The sequence below is a fragment of the Meles meles genome, chromosome 10 (genome assembly GCF_922984935.1).
Source record: "Meles meles chromosome 10, mMelMel3.1 paternal haplotype, whole genome shotgun sequence".
Taxonomy (NCBI): domain Eukaryota; kingdom Metazoa; phylum Chordata; class Mammalia; order Carnivora; family Mustelidae; genus Meles; species Meles meles.
Genome location: NC_060075.1, coordinates 17,043,972 through 17,061,096, shown reverse-complemented (window position 1 = coordinate 17,061,096; position 17,125 = coordinate 17,043,972). Strand labels below are relative to the sequence as shown.

General features: G+C 41.0%; 1 pseudogene; it reads right to left on the bottom strand.

Moving 5' to 3' along the window:
• Positions 1–9,942: 9,942 nt before the first annotated feature.
• On the bottom strand, positions 9,943–16,527 carry LOC123951486 (annotated as a pseudogene).
• Positions 16,528–17,125: the final 598 nt, after the last annotated feature.

Genomic DNA, 17,125 nt, shown 5'->3' with positions numbered 1-17,125 from the left:
AACATGTGAGCATACTCTGAAAGACTAGCGAAAGATTTGGACCAGGAGGGTTATAGAGACGCAATTTCTGGGTAAAGGGTAAAATATGAACCAAAGAAAGGAATGTCAAGGCTTGTTTGTTGTTTCATATTTTTAGTAAGGCAGAGGCATTAGTTTGAGACTTTTATAGCATGAAAAGTACTATAGCATCATATAATGTTAGATTTGGATGTGTTCGCAGAGATTATTTACTCTGCATAGCTGTCACTGATGTAGAAATGAAAGCCTAAAGAAATATTATGTACCTATTGCATTTATATGAGCTCTTATTGCAGAAAGAATAAGGTTGCAAAGAGAAACTTTAACTTGAAAGGGATAAGTGGTATGCATCTGATTACTGAAATTGAATACCCAATTTAGGAATTTAGATTTGAACAGAGAGCCAATGAAGGTTTTTTTTTTTTTTTCAGTATGTTCTGCAGTCTTTTCTGGTCTCCAGATGCAGATCAGAGTTTAAATTGCACCTGTCACTTCTATCACTCACTAACTCTATGATTGGGGGCAAGTCATTAATCTTTCTCTTGATGATAATACTATATCCCTCAAAGATTACTAAAGGGTAGCTTAGGTATTGCATGCAAGGTGTTATCTAATATTGGCATAGAGTATATATTAGAGTATATGGCATAGAGTGCATATTAAGTACTTAGGGATGAAATTGTCACATTTGAGTTTTATGTCAGTGGCTTGATAAAATCTGTTTTCAAACAAAAACAGATGAGGAGATCGTATTTTTCAAGTGTGGAAAAAAAATAGGGGTAGAAAAAAATTGGAAGCAGGGTGATATACATTACAATGCCCCAGGAAAGAAGTGGAATGTTACTGAACTGGATAATCAAGAAAAGAAGTCAAAATCTTAAAGAGAGGCTGAGTCTATAGCATTTGGTCACTGACTACATATGAGAAGAAACTGGGAGAAAACATAACTCATCGACAGGACACACGAGTATCCCTTTAATAAAATATGAATTAATGAAGCTAATCCCTACAACCATAGGTTTTAGGGAAAAATGAAGAACAGTGATCTATGTGCAACTCTTGAAAGAATGGCATGGGAAGAAGCAGCCCCAGGAGGAGTCATGTTTTGGGAATGTTCACAGAAGAGGCTGAGGACACAGTGGATTTTTCTGTTGACCCGTCATGTGGTCTAGAAGACCCAGTGTTTCAGTTTGAGGTTTCGGGTGGGATGTGAGAGTGGGTAAGCCATATAGGCAGAACAGTCTTTAGATGAGGGTATCCGGGGGCCCTGTATTTTCTGTGGTAACTGATACAAACAAGGATAAAGGCTTGGAGGGATTGTTGCTGATGGTCTCCAAGACAGATTTAGATGTTGATACAACTGTTAGAGAATGTAGGAGAGTGGCAGGAGCACATGAAGCCCCATTTTCATTCCTTGGCATCTTCTTCAAAGGGAGTTTTAAGAACACAGAAGGGGTCACCACATACAGAACTCTGTGAGAGCCCCATTACTTTTGATAGTATTGAGGCTGAAAATTTTTTTTTAATATTTTATTTACTTGACAGAGAGAAATCACAGCTAGGCAGAGAGGCAGGCAGAGAGAGAGGAGGAAGCGGGCTCCCTGCGGAGCAGAGAACCCGATGCGGGGCTCGATCCCAGGACCCTGGGATCATGACCTGAGCCGAAGGCAGAGGCTTTAACCCACTGAGCTACCCAGGCACCCCGAGGCTGAAAATTTTAAGAAGGGAAAGGAATTGAGAAAACTATGCCATATAGCATTCTGAACATCAGTGAAAAGATCCTTAGTGAGATGGAAATAGTTGAAACCTTATTAAATGTACTCGAGCAATGTTTGAGATTAAAGTATCAAAGAAAATTAAACATTAGGCTTAGTCAAATATGGATAATAGACTTTAGAAAACAATTAAAATGCTCAGTGATTTTTACAAATCAACAAGAAAAACAGAAAACACTCAAATAAGAGTAAAATAGTAAATAGAGTTCAGAAATCAAAAGAGTCAATTAAAAAAGAAAGCATAGGAAAAATATTTAACACAGCTATCAAAAAAATACAAGATAAAATGAGATAACATCCTTCCTTTGACATATTGAAAACTTGAAATTAAATTCTATGTATAGGGGCACTTAGGTGGCTCAGGTGGTTAAGCATCTGACTTCGACTCAGGTCCTGATCTCAGAGTCCTAGGATGGAGCCTCCCATTGGGCTCCACACTCAGCAAGGGGTCTGCTTGTCCCTCTGTCCCTCCCTGGCTCATGTGTGTGTGCATGTGTGTGTATGCATGCACGCTCTCTAATAAATTAATTAACTCTTCAAAAAATTCCATATAATACATAAATATTTTACATAAGTATAGTGATATATTTTTTGAAGATTTTATTTACTTAAGAGAGAAAGCACATGAGCAGGGAGAGGGAAAAGCAGACACCCCACTGATCAGAGAGCCCAATATCAGACTTGATCCCAGCACCATGGGATCATGACCTGAGCTGAAGGCAGATGCTTAACTGACTGAACCATCCTTGTGTCCCAAGTATATTGATATATTTTTGTGTACATATTCATCCTGGTGTTTGAAAGGCAGAAAATGAAATCTCTCTTATGTTTCTGAGAAGAATGATGAGTTAATTTGTAAAATGTTCCCAACAGACAACCTGGTTTTATATATTAAGCATATTTAAAATATTCACATACTTTGATCCCTTAATTCCACTTTTGGAATATATCCTAAGGAAACTCTCAGATGTATACTCAAGGATTTATATATATGCATTCTAATTACAATATTATGAAATAAAATACTGGAAATACTCTAAAAATTCAAATAAAGGTGGACAGCTGTTAAGTCTCAAACCTCAATGTCTATTAAAGGATATTGGACAACACTGATAGTATTTTAAATAACTTTTATTATGCAATACTGGATGCACAAGAAAGAATATTTGTCACATATATGTGTAATTTGATGCATTATTACAAGTACATGCATGAACCACCTAATAACTTAAGTACTAGAACATTCTCAAATATCACTGAAGCTATCTACTGGACTTTTACCTGTTCAACTAGTATACAGAAACCTATCCCTAATTTCTTGGTTATGTTTATGGTATTATTGAAGTGTAAAACACATAAAGAAAGATGCCCAAATCATACATATGCAGGTATTGAATATTATAAGTGGACATAACCAGCATCTAAATCATCAAACCGAACAGAAGAAGCCCTCCCCAAGGAGGCTTCTACTCCTTGTGCTTCTCCCTAAAGGATTATCATTATTCTGACTTCTAATATCATAATGTGCCTTATTTTGAACATTATATACATCAATTCACACCGTATGTGTATTTGTGTGTGTCTCACTTCTTTCTAAGCATTGCATGTGTGGCTTATCTTATTTCCAGAATGTTGGAGTAAGGTTTTCTGAAAATCTCCTCCTCCATATAAGAAAAAGAACACTGGCAAAAACTGTTAAAATCAGCAGTTTCAGAATTTTGGAACAATGTGAAGCAATTTGAATAATGTTTTTGCTCAAGATAAACAGTGGAATCTTAGTAAACAGTCTTGTGGCTTTTTCTTTTTTTAATCTATATTCTCCTTTTTTTTTTCTTGTGGCTTTTTAAACCTGTCCTATTCACATCCCTTCTGCCCAGCTCCATAGTAGCCCTAAAAAACAACCATGGTAGCTGTGAAAACAAAGAGCCTAGCACCCACAGGGCACAGAAGAATAAATTTGGAGCGCCCCCAAAGCCCATTCCCACAGATTTGCCACATTTGACCCTTCTGGAAAAGCTTCATTCTCAGATCATGTTTTTATTTTACCTGACTTGGAGCTCTCTCTAAGTGAGCTACCTACAAGGCATTTTACAAAAACAAACAAAAAAATCATTAGCCAATGTTTAACTTGAAGCTGCTTGAGGAAGCATTACTAGTTGGGGCTATGAAAAGCCTGATGGGAAACCTTAAAAGGAAAATAAAACCTGGGGAATAAGCCATCCCTAAGAAGCTTTGAGAAGTTCTAGTTTATTCCTGGGAATCTAGAAGGTCGCATACATACACAGAACTGAAAACATGCGCAAAGCTATACACATGCCCAGGAAAGACCTGAGAGGGGCCCAAGCTCTCACCTTGGTTGACCTTGAGGCTCTGTAGGAACAAGAAGTAAAGGCTAATGCAGAGTCATAAACTGTGTCTTCAAGCATGAAAACAAGTCCCAATGTATATTAAACATATAATAATCAGGTCCAGCAAGGGTGCAGAACACATAATCAATATACCAGTATCAGTTGTATTTCAGAACACTAGTAATGAACAATCTGGAAAAGAAATTGGGAAAATAATTACTTCATAGAGCATCAAAAAACAAAATACTTCAGAAACCACTTAAACACAAGGCATGCACTCAAAACTACAAAACGTTATTGAAAGAAATTATAGAATATCTACATAAAAAGAAAAACAGAGACACCTGGATGGTTCAGTCAGTTAAGCATCCGACTCTTGATTTCGGGTCAGGTCATGATCTTAATGTCATGAGATTGAGCCCTGTGTCAAGCTCTACACTGGGTGTGGAGCCTGCTTGGGATTCTCTTCCTCTCTCTCTACCCACCACCCCCTCTTTAAAAAAAAAAGAACAACATCCTATAGTCCTGAGGAATTAACAACGTCCAAATGAAAAACTCTCTAAATTCATTGATCTGTCAAAAGCATCATTGTCAAAAGCATCATTCCTGGATATTTTATATGCCCCACTGAGAGAAAAAGGTAATAATACAATACCATGGCCCTTAGAATTCTGTTTGTATGGAAACAGTATGGATCTTCTTGTTCCTGCAGTTCCCTAATACCATTTATTTAATGCCTGTTGCATTATTGACCATGGGACGGCATCTTCATTGTGCAGCCCATGAATATTGTTTCCCAATGACTCAAAAGTTGTTACTGTGCTTCACTGATGTAACCACAAAGGTAAATATTATGCAGAGTACAAAGGAAAGTATAAACAATAATTATTTTTCTGGTCATATTAACTTAATGATTTGAGAACATAAAACAACACCTCTCCAACCTCATCTTCTCTTGAACTCTTTAGGCTGCACTCCTAGAATGTGATCTCATTTAATGTTGTCCATACCCCTGCCTTCCACACACTGCCACCAGTGGAGAAGGGAGGCAAGGACCCAGTGTTCAAATCAAGAATGGATCCCTTCATGCATGGAATATCTATCCCTCATTGAGCATGGTATAATCCTGACTGATGAAGGTACAACCTCACCACATCAAGTAATCAGAAAATCCCTTTGGCATTGTGGAGTAAACATCCTATTGCCTTCAGAGGTATTAGGTGCAGCCATTCCTTAGGGACTGCCTGGAACATGGTGCAGAACTTGTGAAGAAGGTGGATGACCTCCTAGGTACTGATGGTGGAGATCATAACAATAAATATTGGCTGCTGCCATCCCTGCTGCCCTTGGCTGCTACAGACTTGAGGCATAACCATGGTCCAACACACAGGAGTAAGAATCCACAAAGGGACCTATCCAGGGTAGGTCCCAAGGGCTGACAGCGGACCATTGTTAGCCCAGAGCTTTGAGTGTCTCGTGCCTTCTCTCATGGGATAAAAGTCATCCCAAACCAGTGTGTCAGCACTATTCTTGTGGCCCAGTCCCATTGGAGTATCGAGTCAATCCCATAGTCTCATTAGAGGGTCAAATACCTTAAGTGGAAGCAGAGACTGTGGCCCACACAGCCCCTGATATTGACTCAGGGGACCCCAACTGGAGGGGACCCCAACTGGACCCCTACTGGCCCTGGCAAGTTTGAGCTACTGGAATGGGACTTAGAAAGTTTTGAGGTTAATGCTTCCAATAATACTCACCTGGGACCAAGTGTAGGCTCTAGGTGCACTGCCCAGAGAACACTGCTGGCCCTGGTGAGTTCCAGGCTTAGGAAGTATACTAGAACATTTTTGGGAAGGCATTCCAAAACACGGGGATGCCCAAAGCATGGGGGCACAGAGCAGGAGCCCCTCTAGCACAGGTCGAAGAAAGATATTGGCACAGACCATTAGTTTATGAAAATCCATTTCCTTTTCTTCTAGGCAGACAGCAAGATTGTATTTTCCAGGTTTCCTTAGTGTTAGGTGTGACCCTGTGAGTTCTAGCTAGTGAGTTGCTTGTAAAGAAGTGAGATATGCCACTTCCTGACCTAACCCATACACTTATAGGATGTATCTCAAAATTCAGGATAGGCTTGGGAGCTATGCTTCACAGATGACCTACCTTGTCTTCATTTTCTGAATCATTTAGTGAAGTAGAACCCTCTAACCCCACGACAGATTGAATTTGGAGAAAGAAATACACTTCTATTGCATGATACCACTGAATTTTCAGAGCCTAGCCATTATAGTAGCTAAATTAATATGGTAATATTTTAAGGCTGTATGTATTTATGTCAGAATTCTTAAAGTTATTAAAATTAAACCTGTGAAATAATTTAGAAAAGGGGATTATTGCCACTAAAGGCCAAAATAAGTTTATTGAGCATTTTGCCCTAAAATTAAGACGTAGCTAGTAACATGAACTTCACATATAAGAGAAATACTATAGATGTAGTCTGCTTTAGTTTTACCAAGATTATTGACCACATTTCTCATGGATCCCTTTTAGCCATACACTTACAAACAAAAGGGTAGGAGCTATGTCAACTTGGTGGAAATTTCTAGTCAAGTTCCAACACCTTTGTCATTGTTTCTCTTTTCTTCATTTTTAGTAGCAACTTGAATAGAGACAGAAGAAAAATGCTTATCTAATTTGCAGGTGATGAAAACCAACCTGAGATAATATGATATGTCAGAATCAAGATTCAAAATAATAGAATGAAAAGATGGACTGAAATAGAAATGAAATTCAGCAAAATGAAATTCAGCAAAAATAAATATAAGTTATGGAATTGAGTTTTAATGTAATTTACCTCAATATGGTAGATATGGCTTGTTGTAAAGGGTAAAATTGAGGACATTTCTCAAAGGAGTGATTCAAAATCCACAACTTGCCAGATAAGTCACCGAAATGATACTATAGTTGCCCCTAAAAATATCGCTCAGATAAAGACTAGGAGTACAGATAGATCTGGAACCCTTAAAACAGTGATTCTTAGTAGAGTTTTATTTTGTTTTTAATTTGTGGGTATATGTGTGGGTGTGTATAATTTTTTAAAATCATTCCATGCTTTTGACATAGGAAGCATTCCTACCCAGCCATGCTATGTATCCAATAACACACGAGCCGGGTCAAGACTTCTGTTGTCTTCTGTCATTTATTACCATCAAATGTCCCACAGGATATTATTATGGGCAAACATTGTTTAGAATCACCTAGACTTAAAACCCAACTACAGTTAATATAAAATCTTGAAGTATTATTATAAGGTATTAATTTTTCAGGTATATACTATGTGTAAAAAGGGAGCTTATATTTTGGTTTTTGAACAGAACTTTACTGGTAGCTATCTACAAGTTCAGATAATTATGTCCCTGGTAGTCATACCATTCTCTTCTATATCAGCTGGCTTTTGATGTTGGTGTATTAATGGAGATTTTACGTATAGGTGCAATCATCTCTTTTCTTTGTTATGTCTGCCATTTAGTCTTTTGCATACTGAAGTACACATTATAAGCTACTCTTTAAAAAAAAGTCTCATTTATATTACCTTAGGATTTTAACTTTTTTTTTAAACTATCTTTAGAATTCTTCATTTCATTAAGGTTCTCACAAAATAAGTAACAGCATAATTGTCTATGTCCACCCCAAATAGAATAAAATAGGTGGTTAGCACACAAACTTAATGACCTTTTTCATTTTAAAAAATATAAATACTAACAATGTTCAAGGCTTTACAATTTTCTTCTCTATCCATGTTACTTTTTAAGGCTTTAAAGCTTTTAATGAGTACTCTACTTGTCCTCAGGGTACACTGCCCACAGACGAGGAATATGCATACATTCCTGAAGGTGACACACACTGATCTATGTTGCCTCCGCCTTTTAAAAACTAAACAACCAGATGTCCTCCAACAGTTCTCACACTTTCATTAAGTATCTTTCTGCTACAAAGTAATAATAGAAAGTGATAAGTTCCCAGTAGCATTCGAGTTCTCACAGATCAGTCATGAAGGGTGAGAAGGAAAATCCTGGTTTTTTCCAGGATAGAATTGTTTCCTTTTATCCAGAATAACTCCATTAACTGATACAGTATATACGTGTGTGTGTACATATAATAGTTAATTATATATTATTATTATGTATTATATGTAAAAGATTTATTTTAATTTAATTTTTTTGAAGATTTTATTTATTTATTAGACAGACAGAGATCACAAGTAGGCAGAGAGAGAGGGGGAAGCAGGCTCCCTGCTAAGCAGAGAGCCCGATGTGGGGCTCTGTGGGGCTCGATCACAAGACCCTGGGATCATGACCTGAGCTGAAGGCAGAGGCTTTAACCCGTTGAGCCACCCAGGTACCCCAAGATTTATTTATTTTAGACAGAGAGAGCAAAAGTGGGGAGGGGCAGATGGAGGCGAGGGAGAGAGAGAATCCCAAACAGGCTCCCTGATGATCACGGAGCTTGATCCCACCACCCTGAGATCATGACTTGAGCTGAAATCAAGAGTCCCACGCTCTACTGACTGAGCTACTCAGGAGTGAGCCGCCCCCAATAACCTATGTAGTTTAAACGTTGGTTTAGATTAAGACTTTTTAGATTAAATCGTGTTGAAATAAAGGCAATCTTTTGGTTGGGTAGTTCAGAAGAGGTTCAAGTGTAGAGGAAGTTCATGTTGGTAAAGTACCACTGAAAGTACATCCCCCACCAGGAGTCATTTCACTTGCCAGCTTTGGGGGCAGAGCCAGGGCCCCTGCCTTAGGAATGAAATCCAAGGCAAGAACCTCCAGCACACAGCTGACTAACTACTGGTTTTTCCGGGTTTGATCTTGTTGCCCAGCTTTTGTGCGCAGTGAGGAGCGCTCACTTCATTTTCACGAAATGCGGGTAATCCTTGAATTGGTCCTCTTAAAGGTAGTTGGCCAGGATGTCCAACCTCACACATTCCCTTTCACCCAGGTGGCCACCGCACTTTCTGGAAACGCAGCCTCTCCCTCTATGAGCCCAGCCCCCCCCCCCCCCCCCCCCCCGCCCCGGCTTGGCCTCCACTGAGACCCCCACCTCATACATCACCTGTGGCTCAGAGCAGGAGGCCTTCAGAGCAGGAGGCCTTCTGCTGGGCGGGGCCAGGGCGTGAGGAGTGGGGTACAGCGCAAGCTCAGTGCAGACCCTCAGGGCGGTGGGGGGCGGGGTCATCCTCACCCAGGTCACGTGGTGCGGCTCACGCACTACACGCTGCGAGGCAGAAGCCGGCAGGCACCTCGAGCTGGCGCGTGAAGAAAAGGTGGTCCCGGGGCCCCGGGGTCCCTGGGCCTGTGCGCCCTTAATGCTGTCCTGGTCAGCGCGACCGAGCGCTTGTCAGCGCGGGTGACTTGGCGCGCGGGCCTGTGGTCTCGTCACACGGCCTCCTCCTGTCTTCACTGAAGAGCTGACGGTGGCCCCCCCGGTGGAGCCGGTGAGTGTCTGGCCTCAGGATGGGGGTGGGGCGGGGGTGGGGGACCAGGCCCATGGCCAGCACCCTTCCTCCGCTGTTGAGCACATGGTTGCCGGAAACTTCTTCCGGCCTTGGCTCCCGTTTTTGAAGTGTTGCTCCCCATTGTCTAGGGCTTCAGTGGGTTCAGTGGGTTTTTGTCTCCTGGCAATCATTTCCCCAAGCTTTGAAAGTTGACACCAGCCTTTTTGGCCTGTAGTTGTGGCCCTGAGTGGAGCTGCCCGCACTTGAAGGCCTCTGGCTTCCTTGCTCCCGCTTGCTCCATCTTGGAAACCTACAGCTGCAAGCAGTGGGCTTTCTGCGCTGAAAACCTTGCACAGCCCGCCCCAGCCCAGACTGCCGTGTGCAGGTGCGGGGGGGCAGGGTGGCTCCTCATACCCGGGTTCTGAGCTAGGAACACACCAAGGCACTGGTGCTCCCCTCGAATCGTGGGTGGGAAAACACGGCTCCTGTGATCAGGAACAGCTTTCCTTCCAGAATTCTCTGTGTGGGTGTCGACTGCATGGGTGGGCGGGCATCCAGGTAGCCCTCCTGAGCTCCCCCTCCTGGCTCTGGGCTGCCTTGCCCTCTTCGACTTCTAGGAATGTTCTGGAAAGAGGAGAAGGATGACTTGGTCCTGCCAAAGTTGCTTCACAGGTTCTGGGCCTAGGCCTTCTTTCTCTAGCCTCTGCAGGTCTTTGGGGAAATCGCTCTCCCAAGGCTCTGGATGCCTGGAAGGTCTCTCATCTTCACCCACCCACCTGAGGGGGTTGGAGGCTGTGGTAATTAGAATATGAGTTTGTGCTGTCGTTGCTCTTTCTCTCACTGGGATATGAGTCGCTTTGGAGAGGGGTGGGATATCTCTTTAGAGAGGTATTCTGTTAGTTTTCAGGTACTGAAGAGAAATGGACTTTGTCAGGGATACATTTGGCTGAGGTTTCAGGCTTCTCTACTGGGGACATTGAATCATGTTCTAGGGGCTCATCGGAATCAAACCCAGGTCTGCTAGATCCATTTTGGTTTCCATTCCCATCAAGAGTAGCCATCTTGTCCTAAGCTCCCTGAGGGGCTGTATATCCAGTTTCTTTGGCCAGTGCAAAGTAGAGCGTGCTCTCAGTACCCATGGAAGGCTGGGGCACCTGGGCAAAATGTGGTTTCAGGGAGGGTATCAGGTAGGTGCCCCTCAACCTCAGAGTTGCAAAGGCTGCAAGCTGACACTGTGAGCTGGGGACAGGGATGCGCCCCCTTTAGGAGGCAAATTGTCAGTGGCTGTCTCCAAGGAACTGGGGAACTGCTGGCTCCACGACAGGGGTGGCTCTCCCTTGCCCAGAGGAACATTATGCCATTTATCCTAAGCCCATCCATCTGCTGATGCTCAGACCTCCCTGCCTTGGAGAAGCAGGGCTGAAGAGTTCACTTCATAGTCTGCTGAGACTCCCCCTAGGGGTTCATGCTGTCTTGACATAGCAAGTGTCTGGTGTTGCATCCCCTCTAGGAGGCAACCTTGAACAGAAGTTATACCCATGGAGCCTGAACACTCCTGGCCAGAGATGCGGGGCGGAGGGAGTGGGGGGATGAGGTTGGATGCTTAAAGATGCTGGATAGAACTGGGAGAAGGAGCTATAAAGGGAAGTCTCACTTGTTGCAGGGGTGCCTGAGCTGGTCAGTGCTGCTGGTGGACTTGTCAGGGGAAAGAAGATGGCGAGTGGGTGTCCCCCACTATTCCAGGCTCCCCATACTCTCCTGGGAACTGCAGGGCCCTACCTCACATTAGCACAGTCATAGTTGCAGAGGAGCTGAAATGGTAGCTTTGGGGCCAAGGAGTGCAGTGGTGCCCTGAGATGTTTAGCATCATGCTGGCATCAGGTTGGTTCTCCCCAGATTTGATTAGAGTGTTGAGTGTGAGGTCAGCCTGCAGGTTCACAGCACTTTTGATTCAGCAAAAGCTTTGCTCCTCCTGATCATGCTGCTTTCCTGAGCTGGGGTCAGAAATGAGGTGCTTTGGGCTAAAGGAGTCAGAGGTGACAGTGCCTGCAGGCTCAGATCTGCACATGCAGCTCATCACCTCTGGCGTGGCCATGGCCATCCTCAGAGCTGTATGGGGCTCCAGGCCAACTGAGTTCAAACCTTGCTGCTGCTCGGGGGCTTAGCCACACTCAACCATACTATAGGCCATGCTGTGCCTATAGCAGTTATGATGGGCAGGTCCTGGGGGCAAGGTTTCAGGGGGATGAATCCAGATACAGTCAAATATTAATTATTTGAAATCGTTTTTGCAGGTAGATTAATTTTCTGCTAATTAATTTCAAGGATTATAAAGAGAACATTACAAAATATTTGTTATAAGAAGAGGTGTTGAATCATAATAGATTCAAAAACCACTGCTATAAATGTCTACATCTCACCTATAAAAAGGTTTGATGTGCTCTAGAATTTAGAATTATAGTGATAGTTTCTGATGTGTTAATAAGGTACTTAGAATATAGCCATTTAAGGAAAATGTCAGATATCTAGGAATAAAGAGGTTGTGAGAGGAACTTTACTGAACATTTGCTATGCAGCAAGTATTATGCTTATTTATTGTCCTTTTTATATCATTTTTAAAGAATGGTTATAATAAACTGTTTAGGTAGATATTATTTCTCCATTTAAAACTGAGGAAACTCAGAGCATTACAATAAATGTGCAGATAGATGTTATTTCTCAATTTAAAACTAAGGAAACTCAGAGCATTTAAATAACTTGCGTGGAAGAAAAAGCTATTTTATTGTGAATATGGGATTGAGACCCAGCTCTTTAGGTTCAAAGCCTAAACTCTTAACCATTGTGCAAGAGAAGATTAACTAGGGCATTAATAGCTGTCTCCATTTCCCGAGAGGGCTGATGTTCAAAAAGAGTAGGTTTCACCTGGGCCATTCCAGAGGCTATACAGTTTGGAATAGTGAAGAGAAATTAAATAGCAGTAGATTTTGGCTTAGTTTCAAGAACTTTATCAAAACTAGTTATGCCTCAAGAAAATAGACAGCCCCAGGAGGTACTGACTGGAAAGGGTATCAGCACACAATAAAATTTTGATTATCTTGGGTCAGAATTATTGAAGAAAGATTTTCTTCATTTGTGTCAGAGGTTAACACAGTTTTGTTTTGTTTTAAAGGATTTATTTATTTTAATTTTTTTTTTTTAAGATTTTATTTATTTGTCAGAGAGAGAGAGGAGCGAGAGTGAGCACAAGCAGACAGAGTGGCAGGCAGAGGCAGAGGGAGAAGCAGGCTCCCCGCCAAGCAAGGAGCCCAATGCGGGACTCGATCCCAGGACGCCGGGATCATGACCTGAGCTGAAGGCAGCTGCTCAACCAACTGAGCCACCCAGGCGTCCCGGATTTATTTATTTTAGAGGGGGGAGCAAGTAGGGGCAGAGGGAGAGAGAGAATCTCAGGCAGAGCCCCCACGTGAGCACAGAGCCCCACATAGGGCTGCTCCCAGGACCCATGAGAACATGACCTGATCTGAAATCAGTAGCTGGATACTTAACCAACTGAGCCATTCAAGTGCCCCCGGATGTTAACTCAGTTTTAACTCAGATTCAGTGACTCTTCTGAATTATTTTGTTCAGCCTTCGACACGGAAGTCCCTTCTATAACACCCTGACATGTAATCATAAAGCAAGTAGGAGCCTGTTATCTTCTATGTATTCTTATCTGCAGTTAATTCATAAAAATTTCCCATATTTTATTTATCCTTGATTCCCACCGTAAATTCTTTTTTGGAGCAATGAGGCAGATGACTTTCCCCAAGAAGTTCATGCCATCAGAAGACAGCACAAAGGATCAGGAGGATTTTTCTTATATTGATATTTTTATTTCAATTCATTGGATCTTTAAGTGTATGAAGATGGTGGTCATTTTTTCAGGTTGTCTTTGATGATGAGTTATTGCTCATTTCATCTCACTTACTATTAGTTGGCCAACCCTTTCTTGAAGATACTTTAGTTTTTAAAAAATTCTTTTTATGGTATGGGCACCAAAACAAACATAAGTGTATATACCATCTTCACACAAACTTTAAGGAGCTTTTTAGCTCTGATTGGCATCTTGGCTCCTGTTTCAAAAAATCTAGTAAATTAAGGGGTTAAAACTCTGAAGTATAAGAAAAAAATCAGTTATACCAAATCAAGTGTATGTTACATACTGAGGTATAATAAAAAAACATCTTCTAATAATTACTTTCATGATGGATTATTATCCAATACAGCAAAAAAGGTCTTGGACAGATGAAGATGATCTTTTTCTCCAAGTGGATCAGAACATGAATTTTAAAGGTTCGAGGTTTTTCAACTCCTGGACGGTCACTGGGAGTCACACCTTGTAGCTATAGTGGTAATAAAAGAAAGCAAATAAAAGAAAGAAATTTTTGACAAAAGAGTCAGTGGTGGATTGCCACTGAGTTGCCCTGGACCCTGGTCTGTAGATTTGACCTCAGTGTTTTCAGACTTTTTGTATTTCAGTTCCTTGAACCTTGTTGACATTTGCTTGTTTACCGTGCTTCTTGCCTGCTTCTACATAATAAAGTAAGAAGGAACATAAGTGCCTTTTCAGTTAAATATAGATAAAAACTATATAAGGGACATTTGTGGGAGGATAAGCAGTACAAGTCACTCATTTGGAAAAAAGAATTTTCTAATTGTAGGCCAAATATTTAGGTTAAAAAATTACCAGTGTCTTGAGTTTCTAACTTGTTACTGGCACTCTAAAAATCAGTGGAACTTGTCATAATGTTCAGAGATAATGGCTACTCTCTGACAGCAATAGAAAGCAATTATATTTGTATAGCAGTAAATTTTTTAGAGTTTAAAAGAATTATTTCAATACAAATATATTAAAGCCTTAGAGGAGAAGATAATTTGAGATCCTATATAAATCTGTGATCATTTATTCTCATCGTTCTATGGCCAGAAGAATTAAATGGTTTTCCAAGCTCTACACCTCTTTAGTTCATATAGATTGACCTAAAAGTGACAACTTTAAATAACCTGCCTGATTCTCTTTCCACAATTGCATATAATTATGAGATGTTGGAGCAGGATTCATATATGTAAGTCTGTGCTTTATATACCTAGCAAGATACAGCTCAAAGATTGTGTTATGGGTGTGTTGAATGGAATAGATAACAGATGTTTTCCCCTAACCTAAATTTCCCAGTGGGTATCCCTTAACATGAATCTATTCCTTGTCCTTTTACTCCCTGAGTATGGTTACTCTTACAGAAAAAGTATTAAAATGTCAATTGAGAGAAAAGTGAGGTGTTTGGAAGGGTTCTTCCCGTTGTTATCAGAGCATGGAATTATTAGTAATTTAGCTAATTGGACACAAGGAATGCTGAAAAGATATGTGTACCTCTTTTGAAGGGTGGAGGATATTTTTTCTGATAGGCTGATGAAGTCAAGATTCAGACAGTGCACAAAGTGGGAAAATTTCAAAATTACTGGTAGTTATAAACCATACTGCCTCAGAAAATCAAATATTTTATCCTGCTAGGTATGTATGAGTGACCTGAAGGGGATGTAAGGCCCTTGGCAAGGCAAAAAAATTAGTATGCCAAAGGCTTCCCTGGGAAATTGAGTTGTGGGGTTGAAGCCATGAAATGGGAGGACAGCTGATTTAGGCAGTGAAGCATTTACTTAATCCGCAATGTTGCCCAGAGAAGACCTTGGATTTTCAAAGCCGAATCTATCAAAGAAACCAACACAAAACAGGTAGACTAAACAGCCTTGCACCACCTTGCTTGTATCCATAAATATCAGAGCAAACTTATCTGAGCTTCGGCCTCCAGCCTACTTGCAAATGATGTCATTATGCAGACCTAGCTTTGGCATGAAGACATAATTAGTATTCAGTCTGACAGAAAACCATTTCATTTAATTCCACTGGCTGAGATCCAACCGGCAGTATATATATGACAGCATACGAAACAGGCACTTTGGGTAAAAGCAAGCTTGGCATTAGTACGCTGAACAGTGACCTGGAATGGGAACAGGGACAGAGCAAGGTTGGAAGGAGCAAAGGAAGAGAGGGAGTTGTCATTCCAGTTCAGAAACCCACTGAGTTCATGTTTTCGATGCAAAGAATGAGGGTTATTTAATAAAGATTCGTATGCCCTGTTAGTCATCTGTCTGACAGATTTATGAACATAGTCATGATTAACTTTTAACCTGAAAAAATTACAGAAATCCTCATAGGGATTTACCTGGAATGAGAATCTGATCCCACATGTTAAATGTCTTTTGTAATAGGAGGATGTATGCTGTCTCTTTAACATACTAGTTCTTTCTCTGTGACCCCTAGCATTTTGACTTATGTGGGAACTATCTGTGAAAAGTAGTTAACACAGAGATTACAGTTAACAAATGATGACATTTAATGCTCCAGATGCATCCCCATGCTTCCCAAGTTCTCAGGACACAGAACCTGGGACAGTGACATGTATAGACTCTATCATTTGTCTTCTCTGTCCTATGGCTTCTAGTTGGATTTTATCAGGAGGGGGCACCAACAAGAGATTTGGAGATTGACAGGAAATTCCTGCAGGTTCCCTGTGGGTAGACTCTGCCCTCTACTGAAGGCTATAATTCCTTTTAGGTGACCCTCTTCTTAGAGTACTCTCTCTGAGTTCTGTTAATTGCTCCTGTCCCTGGTCTTTTTTCAGGACTAAGAGTATCACCCTGCTCTCAATAACCCTGGGGTACTGCATCATTGCATTTTTTACCCCCTAAACCTTGCCCATGACTTTGAAAATGGCCTTCATTAAACTCATCTCAAATTGTCTAATTTTGGCTTTTCATCTGTTTCCTGATGACTATTACTGACAGTTACAGGTTCCGACATGCCTGGACAAAAGTCAGAATCATCCAGAGAACGAAAAGGAGAATGTAACCATAGAAGTCTAGGAGACTGTTGCTTCACAGGAATGGAAAGTAGTAGAATTAATTGGTGGGATTTTGAATGGAAAGGAGTCTCTGAGATCACTGTTCATTGTCCTGAAAGTCGTGGGCAAGGATGTTTCTATAAATTTATTACTAGTAGAAGATGTGCTTTTATTTTTGCTGCAAAAGTAAGGACAGATTAAGGTCAATTTATAATCTTTTTTATTTGTATCTATAGTTATGGAATTGATGGTCATGAGTGAAAATAACAGTTTTTACTTGGTCAATGTGAGAATCAAGCTTTCCATGATAACCTTACCTACGTTGTTTTCAGGCCCCACATCCCAGCATTACCATCCATGCCAGCACCGTTATGTAGGGTGAATGGTGATTAGTAAATGGGAGTGGCCTTCTGGCTCACTTTTTTGATCTTTTACCCACTCTCATTACTTTACTCTTTATTTCCTCATTTGTAAATAAATCTTATTTATTGAGTGAATAAATCTTTTATTGATTCATGCTTTATCTTTTTTTCTTTAGTTCTTTCATCCTCTCTTTCT